The sequence below is a fragment of the Giraffa tippelskirchi genome, chromosome 10 (assembly GCF_054371585.1).
Source record: "Giraffa tippelskirchi isolate mGirTip1 chromosome 10, T2T-mGirTip1v1.2.pri, whole genome shotgun sequence".
Taxonomy (NCBI): Eukaryota; Metazoa; Chordata; class Mammalia; order Artiodactyla; family Giraffidae; genus Giraffa; species Giraffa tippelskirchi.
This window is the reverse complement of record NC_137284.1, coordinates 11,578,235-11,591,686: the sequence shown is the minus strand read 5'-3', so window position 1 is coordinate 11,591,686 and position 13,452 is coordinate 11,578,235. Positions and strand designations below refer to the sequence as shown.

Genomic DNA, 13,452 nt, shown 5'->3' with positions numbered 1-13,452 from the left:
TCTTGGGTCCAGTCACTGTGATCTTTCTATCTGCTCTGGTTCCTATGTACAGGATCTCCAGTGTTCTTCCAAAAAGTCTCCCCTTTCCTTGAAACCAGTTGGACTTGAGCTCCTCTCACTTGTGGTTCATACTTGGTTTAGATCCTCCCTAATTATTATGCACCTCCCAGACCCAAAAAGAAGCACCCATTTGTGTTAGCATCATTAAGAATGAAACTTTTTGTTCTTTACTGAGAATAGGGTTTGCAGAGCACCAAACACAGTTCACCAGCATCGCTGGGCAGGAGTGCCCTAGTGTGAGCGAGTGTGTGTTAGGAGTGGCCTGATTGAATCCTGAACCAGTCCAAGCATTTACACTGCCTGAGCCAGACCAGTCCTTTTATTTTTTCAACCAAAAACCGAGAAGTACTGCCACAGGAAGACATCACCCAGGATCCAGGTGTCATGACAGCTAGCTTCTGTGCCCCCTTGAAATATGCTATGACAGGAGTTTTGAGCCTGGAGGAGTTAGAGACACACACCAGTCAGCCTGAGTGCTTTCCTGCGACTCTCTCCTCAATATCCAGACCTGGCACACTTCTTGGTTTTATTTCCCTCTTTTGGTAAGTATCCGGTGATTTTCTCAGCAGCTGGGGATATGAGGGTTCATCCAAAAACGAAAAGGGCCAAGACATGTTGTTGCCATATGGCAGGAGTGTGGGGAGGGGAGGGCTGGGATTTTGGAATTATCAAATGAAAGTAATATACAGAGGAATGATAAGCAACAAAGTCCTACTTATAGTGCAAAGAACTATATTCAATATTTATTGATTAACTAATGAAAAAGAATATATATATTTGTATATGTACAGCTAAATCACTTGGCTGTGCAGCAGAACTTAAGGCCACACTGAAGATCAGCCACACTGCAATACAGTTTTTCAGAAAAGAACAAGAGTGTCCCCTGGTTCTCCTCACACTCTTTCTTTCCTTCTGACTCCTGCTCTTTCTCTGCAGAGAATGCCTGTTCTTCTCCTGGGTTCCAAAACCAGCTCCTTTTTTTTTTTTTTAAACTTTTTATTTTGTTTTAAAGTATCGCTGATTAACAATATTCTGAGTTTCAGGTGGACAGTGAAGGGATTCAGTCTTACATATACACTTATCCTTGTCCCAAAGACACCCCTTCCATCCAGGCTGCCAACTTACACTGAGCAGAATTCCCTGTACTATACAGTAGCTCACTGTTGGTTATGCATGTTAAATGCGTTCAAAGCAGTGCTCACAACACATTCTTGAAGACTTTGCTCAGGCCTTCTGAGAAACTTCTTTGGACCCACACTCAGCCTTTGGCCACTCTAGGCTTAGCTGGGTGACTTATCTGGTCTCCATCCCCACTGGTCGGTCCACAGCCCTCCTCACCCCTAATAAGTCCCCAGGGTCCCTTTGCAGAGCACCGTGGGGTGCCATTTGCATGGAACCCAGGGCAGATTTGCCTAGGCCCAAGCAGGCCTCCTTATGGCGCCAGATTCAGGGGTTTTAGAATTACTGCAATTCCCTCTCTTCCTCAAAGCCTTCTTTGAGCCCAAAAGTCTGCTCTGAACTCCCACAGGCAGCTGATGTGAAGCCTCCCTGCTGTGTCAGGGCTGAGCAGTCACTGTGCACCCTTTATTCACCTTAGCATCCAACCTCCCCACAGAGGGGTCAGGTAGCCCAACTCCCAGAGTAGGAACTGGGACTTAGCAAGGGGAAGTTGCAGACAAGGTCTAAGGTAGACAAGTAATTCATTGTAACCAGGACTATTTCAAGAAGGAAAGGGAGACTGTTAATAATTATGGTGGGACAGGACACAGGGACTGCCACCAGCCAACCCCCCTATCACATGCCCTATTTTAGGGATCACTAGAGCTGACTTTCCGTGTTCCTGCATCTGAGGGCTCTAGTTGAACTGAAGATCTATGAGGGAAGAAGCCCCTAGTGTTCCCCTCTCCTTGTGACTCCCACCATGCCATCACGGAGTGCTGTCGCCACATTAATTTCAAGAGGATGCATGTCCCAGACTGTCCTCTACTCTCAAGTGGTTGATTTTGTGGGAGGTGCTGGCCCAGCCATAGGGGTTCAGCAGCCTCTGCAATGGTGTGGCTTGGCAGGCAGAGGGTGCCCTCCTCCCAGCAGTAGTCCAAGGGTTCCTGCAATCCCCAGTTTGCAGAATCAACCCTCAGGGATGACCCCTCACCTTGATCATGTAGGCTTCAGGGGGCACTGGCTAGTCGATGCCATTGATGTTGAAGATGACAGGAGGCAGGGTCTTGACAGCATCACATGAAACCACATACTGTTAGAGAGAAGGAGAGAGGTTGGCCCAGAGGATCCTTATTATGTGGGGAGACTGGGAGTGACCCTGTGGCATGTCCCTTCGCCTCAGAACACTTGGTCTTGGCATTCATGAGCTTGTGGATGTTGGTGACTTCTTCTGTTAGGCCAGAGATCGATGATATCCCTGTGACCAAAATGGCCTGACATCCATGAGAACAAGCAGCAGCACTCCCGTTCATGCTGATGCTCAGAGACAGTAGGACAAAGCGGGCATCAGGGTCATGCGGAAGGCTCCCTCACAGCTGCCCCCTGCCTGACTGTCTCCTGAACAGGGCTTCATCTCTTGCGCTGACTTTTCCTTTGCTCTGATCACAGCACCTTCCTTGACATCCTTGAATGAAGTACTTGAATACAGCAGGCTCTTTTGTACCTTGGCACAAGCTGGTCTTCCTTCCTAGAAGAGCCCCCTCCTCTTTGACTAGCTACTTTCTCCTCACCTTCCAGATTCCAGCTTAACTGTCATGGTTTCAGGGAACTCTTTCCCCTGGTGTATATCAGTCTCCTGTCTTGGTCACTTTCTGTAGGCCTTTCCTCATGTCTGGTAGTGGAGGTGATTTAGTCACTAAGTCATGTCGGGCTCTTGTGACCACATGGACAGTAGCCTGCCAGACTCCTCTGTTCATGGGATTCTCTAGGCAAGAATGTTGGAGTGGGTTGCCATTTCCTTCTCCAGAGGATCTTCCCAACCCAGGAATCGAACCCAGGTCTCCTGCATTACATGCAGATTCTTTACCAACTGAGCTATAAGGGATGCCCTTCATGTCTAGCATATACCAAAGTGATAATTCACTTTGTGTGTGTGTCAATTATTGTACATTTGCCTTCTTAGATATGAGGGAAAGTTTTATTCTAATCATGTCTCTAAAGTGCCTGGCACACAGTGGATGCACAATGCTTGTCTGTTGGATGAGTGAAGAAAGACTGAAAATAATGAGTGAAGACCATCCAGAGAGCTGTATCTGATGTCTCACCAACAACGGGACAAACGCACAGTGAAGATGGAGGTTCCCTATGGCAGCAGATTCTCATGGGGGTGGGGGAGACCGGCTGCCCTGGGAGAGGGTATTTCTGAGCAGCACCCCCTCACTGGGCTCAGACACTGAGACCCTGACCAGGTGATACCTGACTAGACACAGAACCTCAAAGGACAGGTAAGCTTTTATCTGAGGGAAAAACACAGAAGCTCATCAATTATTGCCTCTCGTTCTCAAGTCACTCCGGGATCCCACCTTCCCAATTCTCTCAGTTATAGCCCCTGCCCCACTGGGTGCCCAGGGACCTGGGGTGTCCCTTGTTATGAGTCGCTTTCGGGTCCCAAGACTGTGGCCAACCTCTCTCCACTGCTGGCTGGCTTCTCCCTAAGGAGACCAGTTTTCCCCATTTCTTCAGGACTTTCCCTGTTTTTAACTGACATTTATCTGTACTGAGAAGTTCCTTGGTCTCTTGTCTCCCTGGACAGTTGGTCATCTTATCACAGCTCTGTTCAGGCTGAGGAAATTCTCCCTGATCCTCTTTTCACCACACTGTCTAGTCCTCTAACCATGCTCCCCACCTCACACTCAGGGATGCAGTCCTCCCCCAGCTGCACAGGCCTCTCTGGACCCTGTGATGGACCCTGTTCAGAGCCCTGGTCAGGAGGCCTGTGGTGATTATGAACCCACGGGTGGCTTGTGTATTTATGTGTTTCTGTATTTGTGTATGTGTGTGTTCATATGTGCCTCTGTGTGTGTACTTGTGTGTCTCTGGCTGGTATGCACGTTTATATGTGCTTGCTTGTGTCTTTGCATGTGTGTCTGTATGTCTGTCTGTGTCTTTGTAGGTGGTGTCTACATCTGTTGACTGTGTGTCTGCCTGTGTCCATGTACAGATGTGGGGACATTACTTGGGGTGACTCTCAGAGGGAGAGGCTTACTGGTTCATGCTTATCTGCACAGTGGCGAGATTGGGACACTGGTACCCAGTTGAGCTCTCCCTTGGAGTAACGGTGGTCCACCCCACCAAACATCACCACACTGTCCTCCAGCTTGCATCTATAGAGAGAAGAGAAGGTGGAGTGGATCCTTGAAGGACAGTAACAACAGCACTGTCTGAGAGCTGTGCTTGTCCACCCATCAAGGCCCTAATAAGGTCCCCATCTACAGATGCAGAGATGAAGGCTAGGAGCATTTGAGAACCAGATCGAGGTCGGTTGCTGGCTAATGAGAGGCACAGAGGAGGTTAGAAGCCTGGCCACCTGGCCAGGCTCCATCCATTCAGTCTTCAGAAGCAGCCCTGGACCTCCTGTGACCTGAGTGCCCAGATACCCTCAGAGGACAGTGTGCTGAAGGGTTTTGCCTTTCCCCTTGGCCAGCGTGTAGTTTTTCAGAAAAATCAAGGCCTTAAAGCACTAAGGATGTGGCTTCAGGTCACCCAGGGTTGGCTTCACTGGCCCGTGACCTGTGCTGTCCATTGGGCCCCACACTCAGCAGGGCCCCCGCCTCTGCTCTCCTTGTCTTGAAATTCCAAATATTTGCTGAAAAAAGGAGTCCCACACTTTTGTTTTGGGTCCCACTCTTTCATTTTGCACTGGCTCCTGCAAATTGTGTAGCTGGTCCTGGGTGCCCAGTGAAATGTTAGTGAGGAAGGAAAGATTTCCACCATCCTTCTCTTTCCTTCCATGTTAAATTCATGAGCAAATCTTACTGCCTTTTCTTCCAACTCGTATCCTGACACATTGCATTAGTCTTCCTTTTCGCTCACCCCCTACACCAAGCCCAAGCTCTTGTGCCCAGGAGAATGGTTGTGTTCCAATAAGCTTAGATAAAAGCCAGTGGTGAAGCCAGGTGGGGCCCTGGGACCATAGTTATTCTGGGTTAGATTATCTCTCAGGATACTACTGTATCAATTGCTGCATAATTTTCATGCAACTGAAAGCATCTTAAAACTAATTTGGAGAGAGCGATTGTCCAGCTCACACTTACTTGCTCAAGTAGAAGGCAAAGACAGGCTCAGAAAAGACACCATGCGACCACAAGTTGTCAAAGACGGGGATGGTAACTTTGATGCCGATGGAGGGAAAGGCCAAGCCCAGGATTCCATCAATGGGTAAATATACAGACCCGTATTCCTCCAGGCTTAGGTCAAACGACTGTTCAAGGCTAACAAGGTTCCCGATCTGTGGGCGAGAAGAGTGTTCCCACATAAAGGTTTGTTAAGTGGGTCTAGGCTTGGGCTGAGGAAGAGATGCCATTAGCACTGCAGAGAACTGAGGTCTTTCTGTGTCCTCGGTAGACCTCAGATGCTTAGACTGAGCTGGGACGGGAATTTGGGTTTCATTTATGTGGGTCTGCGGATTTTAAAACATTTGGTCCTTGAAAAACACCGTCTGAGTGAGTCAAATTGGCTTCATGGCTTCTGTATGGGTGGGGCAACCAAGAGTCAGACAGGACCCAATGGTGCCCCCTTTTGGGCAAAATGAGTAAAGAGCAGGAGAGCCTTCTCTGGTGTCTCTATGAACTGATGACAGAAATGGACTGCATTGATGGTAATGTATTTTGAATTCTGCATCTGCCCAGAAAGAGAGAAGTCCATTATATAATGTTGCTGGCAGGGTATGTGTGTGTTTGTGTGCGTGTGTATGAGAGAGAGAGAGTAAGAGTGAGAGGGAAACTACTCAGGTACTTTGGCGGAGTCAGGCTATAGGTTTTACTAGACTTCCAAAGGCCCCATACGTGGAGAACACACTTACCAGGCCCCCATACATCTCTGTCCTGCTGCATATCCACCCCGGATACCTGATTGCTTGACTGCACCCAGGGTCCCCAGATCAGTTTAATCCTTTCCCCAAACACCCACCACCAGCTTCAGTCCTGACAAGCCAGCACAGCTCCACTGCTTACCACATGTGTGACCTCAGCAAAGCCCTTGCTGTCGGCCCCTCAATTTCCTCATCTGTATCATTAGCTAATCAACGCACCTGCTGTGTGGAGTTGTTGCAAGTTTAAGCAACTTAATACCACGGCAGTGCCCGGCACAGTCTGAGAATATAAAAGTTGGTGCTTTTTTCTCACTCCCAGCAAAATGAACCCTGAGCTGCTCATGGGCAGAGGAGCTGCAAGTCCACAGCCCAAGCCACTCTCTGAGTGAGCTAATCCATTTGTTTGTGTGTCACTACGGAGACTGTCTCCCCAGGGACAGGATCCTGTGGGTAAGATGGCCAGTATCTATGGGAGTTAGGGCAGGATGGTCCTCCCAGCTGGTCCTGTATCTGTTTTGTAAGCAGAGGTCACTCCATAGTCAGTCCTGACTCTGCTTTTGTTTCCACGTTACCCAAACGGTGTCAGAGCCAAGAAATCCCTGAATTATCCCAGATCCATAGAAGATGGTGATAGGTTGGCCTGCTTTCCTGAAGTTGGAAGAATTTTGAGGACTGACGGTGTTGTGTATTTCTGTAGACACAAGAGATGAGTGTCAACCAGGTGCCAAGGGTGGAGAAGGGAGAGTCAGGGCAAGTAAAAGATGGGTGGGTTGGGGGTGTTTGTACTCACAACAGGCTGGACTTTCACAGGTGATGGAAGGCACCCACAAGTCAGCTGAGCCTGTATCAAAGGTGACCCGGACCTCCTGAGGGGGTGTTCCAAAGGCGATGTTATCCACGTAGGACACCTATGGGGAAAGGAGGGGTGGGTTAGTGCAGATCTGGCTCCCCTTGATTCCCACACTGCTGCCTCCCTCTGGGTGTCACATGTCTCCTGAGATCACTTTCCAACCACCATGCAGCTCACAGCCTTTGTTCTCAGAGGTGCCTGCAGTTGATATTTTTTACTGCGCTACGTGGTATGCAGGATATTCACCCTGTGACCAGGGTTTGAAAAGATATCTCCTGCATTCAAAGCCCAGGGTCATAAGCCCTGGACCTCCAGGGAAGTCCTGGTGCCTTCATTTGAGAAGCTCTCCAGTCTCCTCTTCAAACCCAGCCTGAGCACCACCTTCTCCAGGAGGTCCTCCTTGATCAATCCCAGCCACTCCCTCTAAACTCAGACCACATCCCATAAACACCTCACAGGTAACTCTTTCATTTGACATATTTTTACCTTTGTCTATCTCTCAGGGTAGCCTGCACAATCTTGAAGATAAAATGTGTCCTTTTTTTGATCTAATAACAATATCCACAGTGTTAGATCCTTATGGCCTTACACAGGATAGGGATTCAGTAACTTTTTACTGCTGTGATTCTTGCCTATGTGGAAGCTGAATTCTTCTGCCTGGGGATTCACACTTGCTCTGCAGTTGGCTTTATCTTTTGACCAGAGATGGCTCACCCTTCATCTGTAACTGAGTGGCTCACTTAATTCAGAAGGAACAATCTCCCTCAAACTAATGACACATCTTTGACACAGAAATGTATGTTTACCTGCCACCTGGTCATTGCTGGGCCGTCGCCACAGACCAAGGGTTGTAGATGAGAATGCCTTCTCCTCTGGAATGGGGTCCCTGGTGCCCAGGGTTTCTGCCTCCTGCAGGAGCCCCAGCCTCAACATCCCACCTGCCACCTCCAGATGAGTCCCAGTGCTAGGCCAGAGCACCAGGAGGCGCTGTGGAGAGCCATCCTCCCTACAAATTCACATCCAGAAAGTACCTCAGGGGGTGAATAGCTATTTTGGAGTCTCTCTTGGATAGTCTGTAAGCTTGTTCCTCCAGGAAATTGTTCAGCATGTTTTTTTCCCTCAGGGATTCTCGCAAGGTCTTTATTTTCCTTAGAGGCAAACTTTCACCGAGGATTAGGAAAAGAAACAAAGGAGAAGATACAATTAGCTGTCTGTGTTAAGGTATAATTGTCATTGTAATGGCACTGTGTATTTTCCAAGCATTCTTCTGAGTGTCACCTTATTAACGGAATTCCATGCAAATACCATGGCAAAGATGTAGGTTTGAATACAGGTTCTGTTGTGTAACATTGGGTAAGAACATTTGGATTCTCAGCTTCCCCCTGGGTAAAAAGGCGGAATGTAATGATTCCCACCCTCCATATAGAAAATTTGGGAGATAAGTGAAGTGATGGATATGATGACCCTGATATAGACTAAATCTCAACAAAGACAGCAGTTAGTATTGCTATTGCCATTCCACTGTATCCTTCTCAAGGAAGCTCAGGGAGGAAGGTTGTACAAGAGGATCATTATCCTATTTTTATGGGGAAGGAATCTGAAATTCAAGGAGCTTGTCACGTGGCTGTGGTCACACTGCTTGTCAGATGTAAAACAGGATAGAAGTAGCTCTTCCAATCTTTCTCCAAGTAGAAATGGAGCAGAAGATTGAGAGAAGAATCCAGGAGATAGGAAACAAACTAGGGAAATTAAGAGGCTAAAGAAGAAAGTATGAGTCAAAATTGAAAAATTAAAAGAAGAGAAAACAACACGGAGATATCTACACTCACAGAGATTTCCAAAGAGATGGAGAGATAAATGAGAGAGACACAGAGATGCAGGCATAGACATATACACACTGAAGTAGAGAGAGAACAGAGAGGACACCTAGAATAAAATGTAGAAAAATGCTATTCCACAGGAACACACATAGATTTGCATAGGTTGTGCACTAAACAATTGCAAGGAGTTCCATTTTCAGCAAGTCACCACATGCTGGGGTCCCAAGAGTTGTGCAACCATGCAAACCTACACCTCGACCCTTGGGACCCACAGTTTTTACAGCAAGGTGCAGGCATGGGTGCTAGGCTGCTTCAGTCATCTCCAGCTCTGTATGACCCTATGGACCACAGCCTGCCAGGGTTCTCTGTCCACGGGATTCTCCAGGCAAGAATATTGGAGTGGGTTGCCATGTCCTTCTCCAGGGGATCTTCCCAACCCAGGGATCGAACCCGCATCTCTTACATCTCCCACATTTGCACGCGGGTCTTTACCACTAGCACCACCTGGGAAGTCCAAGGCAAAAGAAGCGAGGATAAGTACGTATAGCAAGGTACTTGTCAATAAGTAAGAGTTGAACTTTAAGACTATCAGGGAAATATTCCATTCCTTTCTAACCCAGAAAGGAAGATGATGTCGCTTACAGGCCCCTATGCACTCTGAGAGGGCCACCAGCCCGAGGAGCACAAGCCACTTCATGCTTCTTTCCTGACTCCAAGTACTCAGGGAAGGTTTTGTTCTTTAGCATGCAGTATTGACCAGGAGCTTCTAGTTATATGTGCTCTAACCTGCACTGATTGTCCCCTTTAGGCCACTAATGGATCTGATAAAATACAAAGCTCTTGATAAAATTTTTATCTCCATCCTTGTCCTTGGGGAATGGACTTAGAAAATTCTCAGAATACAGAGAATTCTACTGTGATCTCTTCCTGGAGGCTAGACTGGAAAACCAAAGTGAACTTCATGGACATCTAAGGCGTGGAGAAACTTGCCAACTTGGAGAAAATAACTGCTAAGAATACCATAAAAATGAATACTAGGGGCCATGCTAGATATACATGATGTCATGTGCTCTGCCTAGCCACTTCATGAGGTATGGTTTGCTGTCCTCGTTGGAGAGCTGATTGCTAGGAGGAAAAGAGGTCAAACGGAAAAGAGAAAAATTTGGAGGCAGCCCAGGGACATATGAGTGGGTTTAGGTAGTGGGTCTAATGGCAGAGATTAGGGTCACCTACGATGCCAGTCTGCATCAAAGATTTAGGGCAAAGCAGTATTTCAATTGCATGATTTCAATAGTGGAAGAAGTGCCATATGCATCCACAAGGCATTTTATGTCATCCAACAAACCTACAAGGAAGACATGTGTGCTGGGGTCTGAGTTAGATGGTGGAACGTCAAAGTTGATCAAGACACAAGTGGTCTTTATCTTAATCGAGCTAGCGTTCTATTTCTCACAAACTCATGGTCCAGGAGGTGAGAGAAATGACACAAGGGCCAGGCAGCGATGCTCAACCGTGGGCAGCGCACGCCTTTCCACTGGGAGCAGCCTCTCCTCCACTTCAGCCATGCTGGAGAGCGGGTCATTGACCATGTTTTCAGGAGAAGTCAGAAGTGTGGATATTTATGTGCAAGTTCATGATTTTAATGTTAGCAACTAAGTTTTATCCCTCCAAAACATAGTGGGAGCCGTGTCTCCACCATTGTGTGCTGGATTCAGCCTTCAGTCTATGCAGGTTTTTATTTCTGGCCTAGAGGTAGGAGTGCAGTGGGGACAGAGAGGGATTTAATTCAAGTTGGTTGATTTAAGATGAGACTGAATGCATATCAGATATGTTAGTTTTCTGTCTATTTACAAAGAAAGATCACCAGGGACATATCAATCAATGAACTTGATAATGTCAATTTGCTGAAGATAAATGGATATATATCTGGTGTAAGTCTCCAGTAGGGTCCATGCTATGAAAAACTTTGACTGCCAAACAAAACACACAAAAAGTAATTTTGAAGTGTGTTATCAATCAAAGAAGGCAAAGAAAACCACTCAGGGCTCCAACCCAGACTGAGATGAACAGGGCTATCTGTTAAGCTGTGACTGCAGCCAAAGTAAAGACGATACTGTTTCCTGGCTCTTTCAGGACTCCCAGGGCCTATTCCTGCATGAGATCTATCCTGGGCTGTCTCTTGGATACAACAACAGGGGCCTGGTCTGGAAACCAGGTGTGTATAGATGGGGCACAATGACTTCTCCCTCATTTTTGCAAATTGTTTAAATCCAGTTTTGGTGGTTCAGTCCCTACAGAGGGAATATGACAGCATTTAACATAGGACGCACCTGTTTGCTCTTTAACTCAGCAATTCTACTCCTATGGATCTACCCAATGACACACTGGTAAAAATATAAAAACCTACATGAACAAGCTATCTTCTGCACATTCTTTTTAAAATCAAATATCAGCAACATACCTGAAGTGACCATCCATGGGGAAATCTGCAATAAGGCAAAGGGCATCCCAACACCAGGGTATAATGTGGATGAAGGAGTATTGGAATGGGTGACATTGTCAATTATGTATTTAACTTTTTTAAAAAAGAGGGTCCAATAAATTTCTTAGAGTTTGTTGCTTCTTATACACATGTATGTCTATTTTTATTTTGAAAGAGTAAAAGAATTAGCCAAAAACTATTAAAATGTAATTGATTGATGAGGGGCAGGGGAGTGAGATTTTTCTTGTTTTATACTTTGATTTGCAGCCGTGAAAATGTGTTAGAGAATCAAAAAATAATCACGTGTGTCCAAATTGAGAGCAAAGATATGGTGGCTAGCTGCACGTATCAAAACATTGCTTGAGTTCCTATAAAATTCAGAATTAGGACTCTACTTTCATAGTGGAATATCTTCTAAGGACAAAAACAAACAAAAATATAGCCCCATACAAAACAAAGCAAAAGGAAAACAGAAGCAAAAATGCAAAGAAATCTGAAACTATATCCAACAACCTATTGTTGGTGATATTGCTTCTGTTATTGTGAAAGTGTCATATGTATGTTATAGGTTAAAGCAAGTCAGTAATTAATGCAAATGTTCTGAAGTAAAACTTTTAGTGGTTAGAGAAAAGAGTTTTACACAAAATAAAGAAGCTTAAGCAAAACCCTGCAATCTTAAAACCTGAATTGAAAGAATAAGTTTGTACCATCAATTGCATTCTTTTTTAATTTTTATTAAGAATGTCTATAGTTTCTGCTCTGACCACTGAAAAACCTAGAATCAATGAGAGCTTGATAACAGTGACTATCTTGGAGTCTAACATGTGGCCTCTAAATGCATTTCCCACCAGAAGATTCATGAATTCTTAAACAGATGGCTGATTTCACGCCTGAGTAAAGAAATGCACAATATAATCTTGGGAGTCTTGAAGGACCAGAAAGTTGAGGGACTTGAAAGACCAGTGGGGACTGAACAGAAAGTTTAGAAATCCATACGGAGAAGACAAAACTGGGATAATTTTAGCATTACATCCATTGATTAGAACAAATTAAAAGTATAAAAAATCAGAAATTCAAATACTAATAGAAAACATCATGAGAAACGCTGGGCTGGATGAAGCACAAGCTGGAATCAAGATTGCCAGGAGAAATATCAATAACCTCAGATATGCAGATGACACCACCCTTATGGCAGAAAGTGAAAAAGAACTAAAGAGCCTCTTGATGAAAGTGAAAGAGGAGAGTAAAATGTTGGCTGAAAGCTCAACATTCAGGAAACTAAGATTATGGCATCTGGTCCCATCACTTCATGGCAAATAGATGGGGAAACAGTGGAAATAGTGGTTGACTTTATTTTTCTGGGCTCCAAGATCACTGCAGATGGTGATTGCAGCCATGAAATTAAAAGGTGGTTGCTCCTTGGAAGGAAAGTTATGACCAACCTAGACAGCATATTAAAAAGCAGAGACACTACTTTTCCACCCAAGGTCTGTCTGGTCAAGGCTATGGTTTTTCCAGTAGTCACGTATGGATGTGCGAGTTGGACTGTAAAGAAAGCTGAGCACCAAAGAATTGACGCTTTTGAACTGTGGTGTTGAAGAAGGATCTTGATAGTCCCTTGGACTGCAAGGCGATCCAACCAGTCCATCCTAAAGGAGTTCAGTCCTGGGTGTTCATTGCAGGGACTGATGTTGAAGCTGAAACTCCAATACTTTGATGCTGGGAAAGATTGAGGGCAGGAGGAGAGGGGAACGACAGAGGATGAGGTGGTTGGATGGCATCACCGACACAATGGACATGGGTTTGGGTGGATTCTGGGAGTTGGTGGTGGACAGGGAGGCCTGGCCTGCTGTGATTCGTGGGGTCACAAAGATTCGGACACAATTGAGTGACTGGACTGAACTGAACTGAACTAAATAGACATCATCTCATTTGTCACTGTAACAGTTGCTAGGGCACTAACACCATTGCATAGTTTGATTTTGCAACCATGGAAATGTGTTACAGAATGAAAAATAGATAAATATGCACATCTACAGAAGTGAACAAATTAAGGCTAATGAGCCTAATTACATCAAGATGCTGCCATAACTGCCCAAAACAAATCATTAGTTTAAAATGCAGATTTTTGACCCTACATTCAGAGTGGAATAATTTCTAAGAAGAAATAGCAACAACAAAAAAATATGCCCTCCCCACCTGCTCCAAAGAC

The 13,452-nt window shown here is 45.7% G+C and overlaps 1 pseudogene; it reads right to left on the bottom strand.

Annotated features, from left to right (window-relative positions):
• Positions 1-351: 351 nt before the first annotated feature.
• On the bottom strand, positions 352-9,455 carry LOC145522586 (pregnancy-associated glycoprotein 2-like; annotated as a pseudogene).
• Positions 9,456-13,452: the final 3,997 nt, after the last annotated feature.